Genomic DNA, 14,545 nt, shown 5'->3' with positions numbered 1-14,545 from the left:
CTAGGCAAGATATTCATTTTGATAATGGCTAATCGCCCAAGCCAGGAGATGTGGTAGCGATCCCATTCCTCAAGTTCTTTATAGACTTTGGTCATCAACGGGGGATAATTGAGTTGAAAAAGATCTGTATGACTACCAATATAAATCCCTAAATATTTTAATTTCCCTTTCGCCCATTTAAAGGGGTGGGCCCTCCTAAGCTGCTCAACCAGGGTGGTAGGCATGGTTATGTTTAATAATTCGGATTTTTCCCAATTTACCCGAAAACCAGACACACCACTAAAAGCCGCCAATTCTTCTGTAATTGCTATTAGGGAGTCTTTAGGATTAGTTATAGTGAATAGGATGTCGTCCGCGAAAAGGGACAGTTTAGAGGAAAAAGAGCCCACATCCATCCCATAGATGTTGTTGTTAGCCCGGATATGGTGCGTGAAGGGTTCCAAAAAGAGAGCAAAGAGCAGGGGGGAGAGAGGACACCCCTGCCGCGTGCCCCTCTCCACAGCAAACGGTAAGGAATAACCCCCATTAATTTTTAAACAAGCCCGAGGCGCTTCATACAATTTCCGAATCCAGTGAATAAATTTATCACCAAATTGGAAGGCTCCCATAGTTTGAAATAAAAAGGGCCAGTGAACCAAATCAAAGGCTTTTTCAGCATCGATGGCTAGGAGAACAAGTGGAATGCGTTCAGCTCTTGCAACATCTATAAGATCAATTATTTTTCTGACATTGTCTGCTGCCATTCTGCCCAGTATAAACCCTGATTGGTCCGGATGAATTAATTGAGGAAGAAAGTTATTAAGTCTATTTGCTAGGATTTTCGCTAGGATTTTCATATCTATATTAATTAGCGATATGGGCCGGTAAGAGCCACAATTAGCCGGATCTCTACCTGGTTTCAGCAATATCGTCACTCCAGCCATATTAGCAGTAGCAGAGAGTGAGATGTCTCCCTGTAAGGCATTGAACAGCTTAACCAATAGGGGGGTTACATTGCCAATAAACTTTTTGTAAAAAAGGGCCGTAAACCCATCCAAGCCAGGAGATTTTCCAGATTTCAAAGTCTTGATAGCCCACGTAACCTCGGCCGGTGAGATATCACGGTCAAGAAATTCTTGATTGGCCTTTGATAGGTGAGGCAAGGAGGAGTGAGATACATAGTCATCTATCCTCTCCTGTGGGATTGTAGTTTCAGCTGCATATAATTCTGAATAAAATCGTATAAATCGCAGTCTAATGTCTGTATTGGAGGTAACCATAGCTCCAGTTTCATCTTTAATTTTAATTATGTTGTTCTGCGATTGTTGATCTTTAAGTTTTCTCGCCAAGTGTCTGCCCGCTTTGTTTCCCCCCTCATAATAAAGCTGTTTCGTAAGAATTAACTTGTGAGCTATCTGTGCTGCCTCCAACTTCTCCAAGCGCATACGTTGTCTATCCATTTCAGCCAATAATGTTGTATCACCAGACCTTTGGTGTTGAAGACCCAAGGAATGTAATAACTGCAAGGTGTCTGTCTTATCCTTAAGCCTCCTTTTTTTTAAATATGCCCCTCTGGCTATGAATTTCCCACGTAAGACTGCTTTTAGACAGTCCCACAAAGTCATCGGAGAGATCCCATCCTTATCATTATGCTCTAGGTAGTCCTGAATACCCAAATGTATTTGTTGCACAAAAGCTTCATCATCCAGTAAACTCTCATTCAGCCTCCAATATTGAAGGCCTTTGTCATATAAGCTTAACTCAAATTGAAAAGATACAGGGCCATGATCAGACCATGTAATTGGCCCCATCTGGGGATTTTTTACTAGGTTTATGCAGCTCTTAGAAATTAAGAAGAGATCAATCCTAGAGTAGGTTTGGTGAGCTCTAGAATAAAAGGTGTAACCTTTACCCTTGGGGTGCCAACATCTCCAAATGTCTATCAGGTGCCAGTGAGATAATAAGGATTTTAAAATCCTCCGATCACAACCTGTAGAAATCGAAACACCCCGGGAGTTATCCAGGGATGGGTTGAGTGTAAGATTAAAGTCACCTCCCATTAACAAATGCCCATCCACATATTGTTCTAGCAGCTGACCCAGCTGCGTAAAAAAGACACCTTGACCAGCATTTGGAGCATATATGTTAAATAATGTATACTTCTCCCCGGCGACAGTAATTATAAGAATTAAGTATCTACCCTCAGGGTCTCTATAACATGCCACTTCCTCATACAGCACATCTTTAGAAATTAAAATGCCTACCCCCAGATATTTATGCGTAGGGGATCTGGCCGCCCAGTATTGTGCAGGGTATGCCCGGTGTTTCAATAAAAACTCATGTCGCTTTTTAAGGTGTGTCTCTTGGAGAAACACTATAGAAGCCCCCTGTTGAAGCAAATCTGAATATAGACAGTGTCGCTTATATGGTGTATTTAAGCCCTTAACATTAAGGGATACGAAGGTCAGTAACACCATCTCTGTTCTAAGGAGTAATCTTGTAATGAGATCCCCACTCTAGAGGAAAGCCCACATACCTCACCCCTTCCAGCCCAGCACTGAAATGCCCCGGATTGCTCCCCACTGCCCAGATAAACGACCTCCTTAATAGTACAGTGAAACATGAACATGAAAATTAGGAAAAGGTCCTCGACTCCAAGTCCCCCATCCCCCACCCGCGTTACCCTATACCCCACACATTGGAATGCCATTAGCATCCAATCTATAATCTGAAGGGAGGAAGAAATCATCCCTGCATGGCTGCACAACCAATCCAACCCATTTGTAACATTTAAACAAAAGTAAACACAGCATTTATCCCTTAAATACTTTTAAAGAATCAAAAAGATAACCATCTATATCAAAATAATACCGCATAGCAAATAAAGCTAATATCAGCTGAATGTGAAACCAGACTTTCAGGTCACGGCTCGCTGAGAAGTTGCTGGCTCTGCATTGCGTCTCAAGCGTTTGTCCCCTTTCTGCACTCTTTGCCATCTCGGGTAATCATCCCGGCGATTGCTGCTCTTTGGCACCACTGGCGTCTTCTCAAAACCGGTGAATCCCGCACTGTGAAGAAGATTCGATGCTTCCGCGAATGAGGTGATGCGGTGACTTTCCCCCTTCAAGGTAAAACTCAGTCCGAAAGGGTACAGCCATCTATACCTTATATTTTCAGCTCGCAACAGTTTTGTAACTGGCTGCATCTCCTGCCGTCTTCTAACTGTAGTGGGGGATAGATCAGCGAAGATCATAATAGCTTCCCCTTGCCATTGCCACGTGGCCTGCTTCCGCGCTATATTTACCAACCGCTCTTTTTTATAATAATCATGGAAGCAGGCTAGTATATCCTTGGGTTTATTACCTACTCGAGGACCCATGACTCTATGGGCCCGATCAATTTTAATTTCACTGTCCAAGTCAGTAACGTTAGCGGAGGCTTCCGATGAAAGCAGCATGACGCAGATCTGCCGGACCACTGTTATGCAATCCTGATTTTCCGTGGACTCTGGGACCCCTCGGAACCGTAAGTTTTGCCTCCTCGATCGGTTTTCCAGGTCCTCCAATTTGTCATTGATCCGGTCCAAGTCCGCCTGTGTTTTTAAATGCTGGTCGCGAGACTGTTTAATGTCCTCAACGTTTGCATCAACCCTGGTCTCGAGTTCAAAAAGGCGGCGGCCATGTTCTGCGAGCTCTCCTTTGAGCTCTTCAATGGATTCCATGATATCCCGAGTGTTGGATGCAAGTTCCTGCTTTATTTCAGAGAACCAGCTTTTCATTTCCGATTTAGTAGGAAGGTCTCCATCATCAGCGTGTGTATGTTCGGCTTGATTTTCTGACCCGGCTTCCGACATCGCCTGATCCGCCAGCATGTCGTCCCCAGGGGGCCGAATTTCCTCCTCCCCTTTCTGGTAGGAAAACTTTCGAAAATCAAATTGTTTTCGCCGTGTTGACATCCGCGCAGTCTGATCCACCGAATTATGCACTTTGTAAAAAAAATGGCAAGGAGGATGGTAAGATAGGCTAGGGATACTGTTTAAGGTTGGAGGAGCTCTCGAGTCAAGCAGCCATGTCCAAGGGTGACGTCACTTCCTCCTCTTGTCCTTTGGTTTTAGGGCACAGGAAAACCCAATAGTTTGTCGCTGGCTTAGTGTGAGTAACAGGCAACGTGCAGTTAAGAAGCCACAAGATGGATCCCAAACTGGAATTAGCCAATGGATACCCTAGGCCTGTGCCTACAGTGGCAAAAATCTGGGGGTAGCAGACCAGCTGAAGATTTGCTGCCTTCCAGCTGGGCTGAATTGAACTCAGCAAAGAGCTCCTCTGCTTCCTGCTCTAGCCCCTCCTCTCCCCTCCCAGAGAGCATGCAGGGAATAGGAGGGGAGGGAATTAGGCTGGCAGCAAAGAAGAGCTGCTCTGCTCACTAACAGAGCCCTTCCCCTCTCGTCCTTTACAGGAAACAGGAGGAGAAGGGATGACACTGGAGCAGACAGAGAACGCGGAAAATAGCTGGTGAGGGTCACTGACAAAATATCACTGATCCGGTGTGGTGTATCACCTTGGCTCTTACAGCGCAGTATGCTTTCCTGCGTAGCTGATGCACCTTCTAAGGACTGTAGGATCTCCGTTTACACTTATCTTCTGTGTTTTTGCAGGATTGTTCTCGTGGAAGGGGGAGGAGGGGGCTTGTCGTGTTAAATGTAATTATCACACTTTAAGGACAGGCCCAAGTCTTAAGTGCATAGCAACACCTCTGTCTGCCAGCGGTGTCCCCCTTCCCCTTCTGATGTGGCCCATGGGGTGCCAAAGCCCGCAGCACCATCCCCTACTCCCTCCGGCCTTGAGCCACGCCAGATGCCGTGGTGCTGCACGGTCCAAAGCAGGAGTCGGGCCACAAACAGCAAAAGAGGAGGATGCAGCCCAAGACACCATTGTTGCCCTCCTCCTACTCTTGCCAGCTCGGATCACCAGTGGTGATGAAGGACTGAGCTGGAGATCATGGAGTTGAAGGGAGGGAGGTGCAGTAGACAAAATGTCATCGATGCGGTTCAAGCGATGCCTTTGGTGCACGAGGTCTGTATCTATCATGGACTGCCATGATAAATGTATCCTCTCCCTGGGGGCATCACGTGACATCCAGGGTTTTGGCAAGTGCGCACAGATGACCCCAAAAGGACACTGGGCCCAGTTGAAGGAGGAGGACCAGCTCTTTGGGTACCAGAAGACCGATTCACCATCATTGGAGGCATCGCCATCGAGGGACCTTGGAGTCGCACCGAAGGCCGTTGAACCGTCGACATCGGTGGGGCCATTAGCTCTGTCGGCATCAATGATGTGCAGGGACTCTGGAGATGGGCCATCACCCAGCTTCCCCAAGCCTAAGACATCGGTTTTGTTGTCTTCGGCCTCAGCACCTGGGAAGGACCAATCCGAGCATCGGGAGAAGCCAAAGAAGCATCCGCCTTGGTCCCAGTCAATGCACAGTGCCAGGCACAGGAACGCACCAGCCTCAGCTGCAGTGCCCACGAAGCAACCCCATGGTGAGGAGCGGCAGTCCTCCATAATTCCCAGAGGCTTACCACGGCCTCCGCCAGTCCTTATGTCCGCCCCTGATCCTCCTCTCGGCTCTGAAGAGGATGTGGCCACGCTTCCTGGATCCCAGTCTGTCCTGGCATTGGTGAGCTTTGAGGAAGATCTGGAGGAGTGAGTCCAGCTAGCAAAGGCACTGCAGGGCGTCTGAGTTGGGGCACCGAGGGGACCAGAGCTGCTGCTCAAATCCCTGCATGCACTTATCGGAGAGCCACAGACACCTTCACAAGTGTCGGTGCTTGGGAAAACATAGACGCCTGTTGGGGCATCGAGACCACCACTGACTGGTCCGGTGGTCGTCTCTGATTCCTCAGTGGAGGAAGCCCCTCTGGCGACAGGGGCAGCCTCGGGGTCCAGGGCCACCCGATCAGCCGAGTCAGTTCCTATACTGCTGGCCGGGTATCAAGCACTTTGGGATCCATCTCTTGTTGATGACAGTGAGGATGATCCCTATGAACCCTGGGGGCGGGGGGATCTCTTCAGATGGGTCAGACTCCGACACATCCGATGGTCTTCTCTCTGACCCGTCTCCCCCAGAAAACCTCTCCTTCGCAGGTTTCGTCAGGTTGATGGAGGAAGCCATCCCATTTCAGACGGAGGAGGATACCCAGCACAAGATGCTGGATATTCATCAGCACGTGGAGCCTCCTAAGGAAACCATAGCAGTCCCAGTACACGAGATCCTTATGGATGCACTTTTGAGGACGTGGGGAAAACCCCTCTCCGTGACTCCCGTGAATAGGAAGGCGGAATCATTTTATCTCATCCAGAAGGCGACCGGATTTGACAAGCGTTAGCAGCCACACCAATTGGTTGTGGTTGAATCCGCTCTCAAGCACCTTTGGGACCCATTCCTCGGTGCCCATGGGGAAGGATCCGAGGGCCGTGGATGCCCTTGGGAGAAAAGTGTTTCGGGGAGCTACGCTTATTGCGCATACGACGGCCTATTACCTCTTCATGGGGATCTGTAGACATGCACTTAACAGCAAAAATGAGTGAGAAAACATTTATAAGGCAAGCGTATTTATTTTATTATTCAGACCAAGCCTTCACCGTCTTCTGATTCTAAAATGTGAGACCTAATGGGACTGAAGAGACGTGAAGGCAAATATGTTGCTAGCTATGTTGAAAGATAGCATAATTTTAATCAAGGCCGCAAAACCTACCTCTAAATCTTTTTAGGTACGCCTCAGTGGTCTGAGCTTGGGCTTCTTACAAAAACGCTTCTCTGCTGGGTGGGTGGGGATTGTACGGGCTCTCAGGATTGCATCGGCTTATTCTGGGGGTCTCTCTTGCACACCGTATTAGGAGGATCACGAGGAGGAAATGTTGCTGTATTTTTATTCCACGTGTTTTCATTCAGATCCAAAATAGACAAACCTATAAGGTGAAGAATAATATTATTCATAGTCTGACTCAAAGAAAGGCACATAAAATGGTGGGAGAAGTGAATGTAGACGCGTGGCGCCAGTTGGAGTGCAATTAGAGTGGGTGCTGCTTAGGGCGGGCATCCGGACATCAGGGTTGTGGAGGTGGTAGCAGCAAGGTCTTTCGAGGTGCATTTTACAGTACGGTTAGATAATAATTCCATATTCTTTTAGCCTGCAGTGAGTGTGAAGTAAAGTTTGTTAGCGCGGCAGCTCATGGCCCTCCTGCCCTCTCTCAGCTCTTCCTCGAGGCTCGGTCATAGGCGAAAGTCGCCGTGTCCATGCATTTGAAGTCGGTGACCCATCCCAGGGCAATGATGAAATTGTGGTGGGGCAACCAAGCGGTGCTTTCTCAAAGCCAGCTACTGAGGTTTGGTTTTAAGTTTTTTTTACTTCTGGGAGAATTCTGCAGCGAGAATTCCCCCTTCCTGTGCAGGCTTTTCGTATTTTTTTGGGGCAGAATTTGGCTGCAGATAGGTGAGTAAACCAAATGACACCGGCATCCAAGGCCACGGACAGGCAGTTTCAGCATCTAGCCCGTGCAGCCGGAAGGAGGCAGGCACCGTCATCGGTGTGGGCCGCGGGGACAGAAGGAAGGCAGGCAGGAGGCATCGCTGTCAGCCCACACAGCCTGGCAGAGAGGCAGGCCACGTCCTTGTCTCGTGCTACACAGCACTTCTGGCCTCTGAGCTCCAACCGACTGGTGTTCAGAAAGAGAAACCCTAAAAGGCATTGCAGACACTGGTAAATTCTTAGAGGCTGCAGCATTTTTATTTTAACCTCTAAGGGTAGGGATATCATAATAAGGGTTGCACGGGCTCGGCCTGTCTCTGGGCCAGGTGCGGAGAGCTCCTACGTGTTGTGTGCTACTGTGCAACTGGGGGGCTACCCGGCACTGCGAATGGCTAACTGTTGAGCAGGCGAGGGTTAAATCTCTCCCTTTAGCCTTAGAAGTCTCTCCACTGGCTTGCAGTTGTGAATTCAGGCCTCCCAGATGTTCCCAAGAATGCAAGGGGATACCAGCACAGCTATTCTGGTTGTAATCAAAACGAGTTCCCCCGGTCTTTGCCAAGTGGCTGACTGGTGCTCCGGGGCTTATAAAAGAGATTAAAGAAACGGAGGGAGAGACTAAGGGCTTTCAGCATGAAATCCAGAAAGGAAACGAGAAACTGACGACTAGAATCATAATATAAAAATGGCCTGAAGCAGCCTATGCAATCAAGAAAAGTATCCAGTTTAGCAGATCAACAAACTAAAGCAGAAACAGGTCTCCAAAACTACAAAAAGATAAAATCCAGTTCTTTTAAAAAAAAAAAAAAAAAAAAAAAAGTTGACTATTTTATTTACAGGTTTTAGAAAGGAAATGGAGATTGTCCAATTATCTTCATAATGAAAAATATTACCCCCCTAAACCAAAGAGAAATTGTTGCTCCCCTCCCCCAGAAGCCAGCAGGTTTGGCTACTGTAATCCTCTTAGGAAAGTTTTGAACCTTATCGCAAGGCCGGGGAAGCGAGCGTCACATCACACTGCTTTCAGACACATGAAAAGGCCCCGCTTCAATGCAGCTGGGGCTGTCTACTATGTTCAAAGGTCTTATTTGCGGAGATTTGTTGGCGGCATGCACGGCAGACGACCTCCAGATTGAGAACCAGGCCTGGCCCGGTGGTGCGGGGGGGGCGATGGGGGAGTTAGAGCTCCCGCACACCGATCGACTCTCCGCGTGGTGCTGGGTGAATCCCAGGGCGAAGGTTCCCTGGCTTGGCCTTGCAGAGGCCTCCTCCCTGCCACAGGGAGTCCTCCGCAAACACAACACTGCAGTTCCGCATGGCCTGTCCTCGGGAGAATACTCCACCAACATAAACAGCCGCTGATGGTCTCTCCTTGAGCGCTGTCTTCCCCAGAGGTCTGTGCGCAGTCTTGCATGCTCCATAAACCAGCAGAATGAGGCTGCGAGCTGCGGTGGGCAGTGCTGCCAAGAAGCTACGTGCTTTTGTTTGTAAAACCCAGGATTATGCACCAGTAATCGGTGCACAGGGCTTGATCACAAGACCTGCCTCGCACTGTCGGGCCATGCCACTTACTGCAAATGCTGGAAAAGCAAGAGAACAAGCATTACAGGGAAGTAACTGACCTTCCTCTCAGCCACTTTACCTAGGGTGCTCTCCTGATGAGAGCCCGGCGGCGTGGGTATGTCTTGTGCTGTTGGCAGCAGGGTTTCTAGTAACATATCTGTTTAATCAAAAAGCATATGAGTAGCTGGCAGAGGTTCATCCCGCTGGGATAAATCTGTCGGCCAGTTAATTTCTCTTAAACAGAACCTGCAAGAGTGCTGAGGCATGGACCTGGCTTCTGAGAAGCCAGCTAAATAGCCCGGCTAATGGTCACAGTGTGTGCGGGAGCCTTAGCATATTCAGATACCCTTTGTGGGTAATACATGCCTTACCTGGAAATCAGACTGCCACCATGCTTGACCTAATTGATGACTCTTCTGATATGGCCTATATCTGACTCAGATTTTAGATTTGTCTTCTGTGTTCAAGATCAGGGAGTCAATGCTGGGGTGGCCAGCTCCGGTCCTCGAGGACCACAGACCGGCCTGGTTTGCAGGATATCCACAATCAGTACGCATGAGACAGATTTGCATGCAGCGGGGGCAGTGCATGCAAGTCTATCTCATGCATATTCATTGTGGATATCCTGAAAACCAGGCCGGAGCTGGCCACCTTGCCTTACATGAATCAGAGTGCAGGCACTGGGTTAGCTCTGAGTACTTAGATCTGTAGTTGTGTAAGCAACCAAACGAATTTCTGCTAAGAGTTGACTTAATAACTGGAAATAAGGTCTCGTCTATTTTTTTCCAGCTTCTGGCTGCATTACTCTTTTCACCCAAGACCAGATGTAGTCAGGGTTTTCTGCCATTTTGTATCTTGGAGGAAAGTTCTGGGAACATACGGCCCACAGTTTGAATGATAGTCCCAAAAGTGTCTTTTACCAACTGCTCCGGTGGAAATATTCTGTTGCCATTCCAAGTTATTTTCACGCTAGAATAGACTCCTCTTCCAGGCTTTCAGTTAGAGCTGAAGAAAAGATGGCCGGGTATGACTTTGGAAGCTATCGCTTTTTCATGCATCACGTGAAACATCATTTTTTCTTTTTGCAGCCTAGCTTGAAGTGATGTGGTACCTCAAAATATTCCGCGGGGAGCCGCTGCACACACGCGCACTGAGAAAAGACATCAAACGGGTTAGAATTCCCACACGCAGTTGGTTTTATGAGGAACAGCTTCCCTATGAGGAAAGGCTGAAGAGGTTAGGGCTGTTCAGCTTGGAGAAGAGACGGCTGAGGGGGGATATGATAGAGGTCTTTAAGATCATGAGAGGTCTTGAACGAGTAGATGTGACTCGGTTATTTTCACTTTCGAATAATAGAAGGACTAGGGGGCATTCCATGAAGTTAGCAAGTAACACATTTAAGACTAATCGGAGAAAATTCTTTTTCACTCAACGCACAATAAAGCTCTGGAATTTGTTGCCAGAGGATGTGGTTAGTGCAGTTAGTGTAGCTGGGTTCAAAAAAGGTTTGGATAAGTTCTTGGAGGAGAAGTCCATTAATGGCTATTAATCAAGTTTACTTAGGGAATAGCCACTGCTATTAATTGCATCAGTAGCATGGGATCTTCTTAGTGTTTGGATAATTGCCAGGTTCTTGTGGCCTGGTTTTGGCCTCTGTTGGAAACAGGATGCTGGGCTTGATGGGCCCTTGGTCTGACCCAGCATGGCAATTTCTTATGTTCTTATTTCTCTAGCAGTGTTTAGAATAAAGTGACTGGTTTTTTTTTTGGGGGGGGTTTTTTGCCTTTTACCCTTTTTCTCTGGCAGTGACTTGCCCTGCCCCTTTTGTTCTTAGCCCCCTCTTCTGACCACTAGGCCTCTGCGTTGCATCTGCTGCCAGAGTCTGGGGACCATTCTGCCCTGCATCTCGCCTGCTGCCTGTGAGCCCAGGCTTCCTAAGAAGGGGCCTGCAGGCAAGGCAGGCGGACGAGGAGGGGGGGGGGGGGGAGCTGATGGCGGCACCAGGAGGGACTGGGAAGGGAGGAGAGACTGGAGGGAAAGATGGAGGACAGGAGAACTGGGAGGAGGGGAGCAGAGGGAGGGAAGAACTGAGGCATCTTTTGGGGAGAGGGCTTACTGGTGAGAGACAGGCCACAGCGAAAGAGGGGGTAAGGTGGGAGAGCCATTAGGAGGAGGAGAAGAAGGGAAGGTACGGTTGGCATAAAGAAGGGATAATAAAGGGGAGAGACTGGAGAGAGAGTGCTTTTCCTGCAGCTCTCCTGATACAGCTGGAGCTAGGTCATTTCAGTATGTGACATGCTAGAAAAAGGCAAAGGGCTTGGAAGATGCGATGGAGAAGAAGAGGAAAGGACGAGAGAGAGAAATGAGAAGTAAAAAAAAAAAAAAAAATGGAGCTTACTGCTGTGCCCTACCCTGCCGGAGACCTGGAGTGGAGGGGGGATGCTGCGGAGGTTTATCAGCTGGAAACCAGAGCAGCAGGAGGAAACTGCTTGGTAAAAAAGAAAGAAAAAAAGAAAATTGATCCTTGGGGACCAGATGCATGAACGGGATTTTTCCATTTTGTGTCTATGGGGAGGGGAAAATGCTCAGTGCGGAAGGACCTTAGTGACTGCTGCGTACTGTAAAACCGTCTGCAAACGCACGGCAGGGTCTTGCACGCCAGTTTTCCAGCCCTTGCCTCAGAATCTGGCCTTAAGCCGCGGGACCCGTGGTCCCGGGTGACACTCGGTTGGCCCTTCTCGCAGTGTTTGGTTTGAGGGAAACCCCCCCCAGCCTGCTTTGAGGAGAGCAACCTGCAGCTCGTGCTCCTGACTCTTACACTCGATGGACGGTCTAGTGAAGGACAGTGCTGCCACTTTTCTTGGACTCGCGCTGGTTCCCACTGAGCAGCTATGGGAATCCCCCGATAGAGGATAATTCTGCTGGGCTGGCCACGTGCTCGAGCCTTTCCCCTTGAAGTTTTAGTTCCTTCAGCCTCCTGCACACCGTCGTCTTAAGATCAAATGTAAGGTCTGAGGGCGATTTTGTGGTCGATAACTGAGAATCTGTTTGACTTGGGGGGGTGAGGAGGTTAGTGTCCTGCTACCTGAGCCTGTTAGGGTCACGAAACAAATCGGGCGAATAAAAAGAAAGCTGGCATAGTTCTGACCCAGGTGTAGAAATGAAAGATGCGTGCACCATGTTGGAGTGCAGTGGCTTGACTTTCCAATAAGGAACTCCGATTTCTGCAGTTAATTTGTCATGGAGAGAAGGAAAAACTGTAGTGGACTGAGGATTTCAGGTAGGTTTTGACGTGGATTGGGCCTGGGCCCAGAGGGGACCGGATTCTTTGCAGGCCGCACTCATCAGGGCCACGGTGGGAATTTATCCAAGGCGACTGCTCTTCGCGGATTTTCGAGACCCCCCCATAGGGGAGACTATTCTCGCGTTGGTTAAGTGAGAGCTCACAACCTGCAAAGGATCCAGTCGGAAAGTTCGTGCAGTTGCCTTCGTTTTTAAAGAAAGAAAAAACTGTCTTTGCCGGGATATTTTTCGGTCACGGACGAGTCTTGTACATCAAGAAAGGCGGTGTTCCTGGTAACAGGGTGGGTCTGATGAGTCCGGAACGGCAGCAGTAACGGATGAAGACTGAATGTTACGTACCAGAGGTCGAATGTTCCTGAAGAATTTATCTTGGTAGAAATACAAAATACACTCTATTGCCTCGAGAGATTTCCCACTGTCAATAAGTGTGGATATAATGTATTTCTGTGATTTGCCTTGTCATGAGATCCGCTGTAGTAGGCATGCATATTTTACCTATAATTGTCCTTGCATATTTTTCACAGTCCTGTATCGCATTTGCATCACCTGGGACCCTGACAACATGAATAATAAGAGAGGTTGCTTAAAGGAACTATATCTGCAAAAAGTAATATTGTCTGGTTAGCAGTTTTATATTGAAACAGAAGCACGAACTGTTTATGTAAGCTAAATATATTCTTCCTCTTCTGTACAATTCAGAAAACTGGAGCATTCGGGCCATTTTTGTATTTATTTTAAGGCGAATCGGGACCTATTTACCACAGACACTGAAGAGTGGAGCTAACTGGGCAGCTGGAAACGGGCACCGTTTTTGTTTCAAGGGCTTTTGCTGACATCAGCTGAGCTCTCGTGGTTTCCACATGCCTAAATCAGGCCTTCATGCGCTCTCCGCTCCCAGCGGGCTTGCCAGCCTCCACCTCCTTTTCTTTGTGTATTTATAGAATAGGTGGCTTGTCTGACAGGACGGTAATTGGGAGGAAGCTGGAACACATTTTTGCCTTTTGGAATCGGTGACCTTGGACAATGCTTGGGGGGGGGCCTGGAGCCGGTTCATAGCAGATCCCTTTGTATTGATACAACAGAGAGCGTATGATACATCGTCATAGTAATAGGAAAATCCAGGTAATAAATCATAGGTTTTGGCTTTGAGCCAGAAATCTGTGCCAGTAACTTTAATTTGTTTTCTGACACAAAAAAGGGGGTATAATTAGCATGAGTCTGAACCTGGTGTGCAATAGCACCAATTGTCTGCTCACTGGTTTGAAACCTGGGCTACTTCAGCCCCCTTTTGTGCCTGTTATCATGTGTCCAATAGATGTGCGTGTACTTTTCTGAATAATTTTGCGTGCTGCAAATTTGGTTTTAAAGTCTTGTGACCCAGATTTAGGCCTTTAGTCCCATCCATTGTTTATCTGCTTCCCACAGTTCAGATTGGGTGCAAATCCCACAGCAGTGAGGGTTCCCCCCCCCCCCCCATCTCATCTCATCTCATGTCATCTCATGTCAACCAAAGAAGCATAGCCCAATCCTGGTTTTGCCCCATTGCATGCATGGAGCTGTAGTTCTTATTGTCCCATTGACGTCCCTAAGAAAATCAGAACTACAACTCCATGCATGCAGTGGGGCAAAACCAGGACTTGGATTGGCCTATTGAGGTGGCTAACCTAATGCCAGCAAAGGCACATAGTGCTCTATGTATTCCATTTCCAGTAACAGGCCTGCATCCTGGGGTGCCCACAGGACATTTTTCAGGGCTTGGGGAGGGGCCATAACAAAAAATATAAAGCTATATAAAGTCAAAATCATAGAAAGAAATTGGTACAGAACCAATTTAAAATCTGGGGGAGAGAAATGGCTTCCAGTGATTTGTTCATTACCTCTCCTCTTTACCTTCAATGAGACAGATGCCTTTTGGCAGAAAGTGCTAGATTTACCCACTTTAACTATACCAGCCCTGGGGAGATAGGAAAATACATACTGTACCTCAGTGTAATCTGCTTTGAAATGCCTTAAAAGCAAATAAATACAATTATTGATGGATAGTAGCACCTTCCTTTAGTTTGTGATGGACGCAGTGGCAGAGTGAGTTTTGAGAACTTGAGTTCTGCATTTCTTGCCAGGAATAAGATAAACAGATCAAACAGGATGAGAGCTTACCCGAATTAGTTTTGCTTT

General features: G+C 47.9%; 1 protein-coding gene across 1 annotated transcript in view; it reads left to right on the top strand.

The window, feature by feature from the left end:
• The window catches only part of RNF149 (ring finger protein 149), an 87,626-nt gene that overhangs the window by 21,181 nt on the left and 51,900 nt on the right, over positions 1-14,545 (top strand). The gene's annotated exons all lie outside the window — the stretch shown is intronic.

Source organism: Rhinatrema bivittatum, chromosome 5 (genome assembly GCF_901001135.1).
Source record: "Rhinatrema bivittatum chromosome 5, aRhiBiv1.1, whole genome shotgun sequence".
In the NCBI taxonomy this organism is placed as follows: Eukaryota; Metazoa; Chordata; class Amphibia; order Gymnophiona; family Rhinatrematidae; genus Rhinatrema; species Rhinatrema bivittatum.
This window is presented reverse-complemented; position numbering and strand designations above follow the sequence as displayed.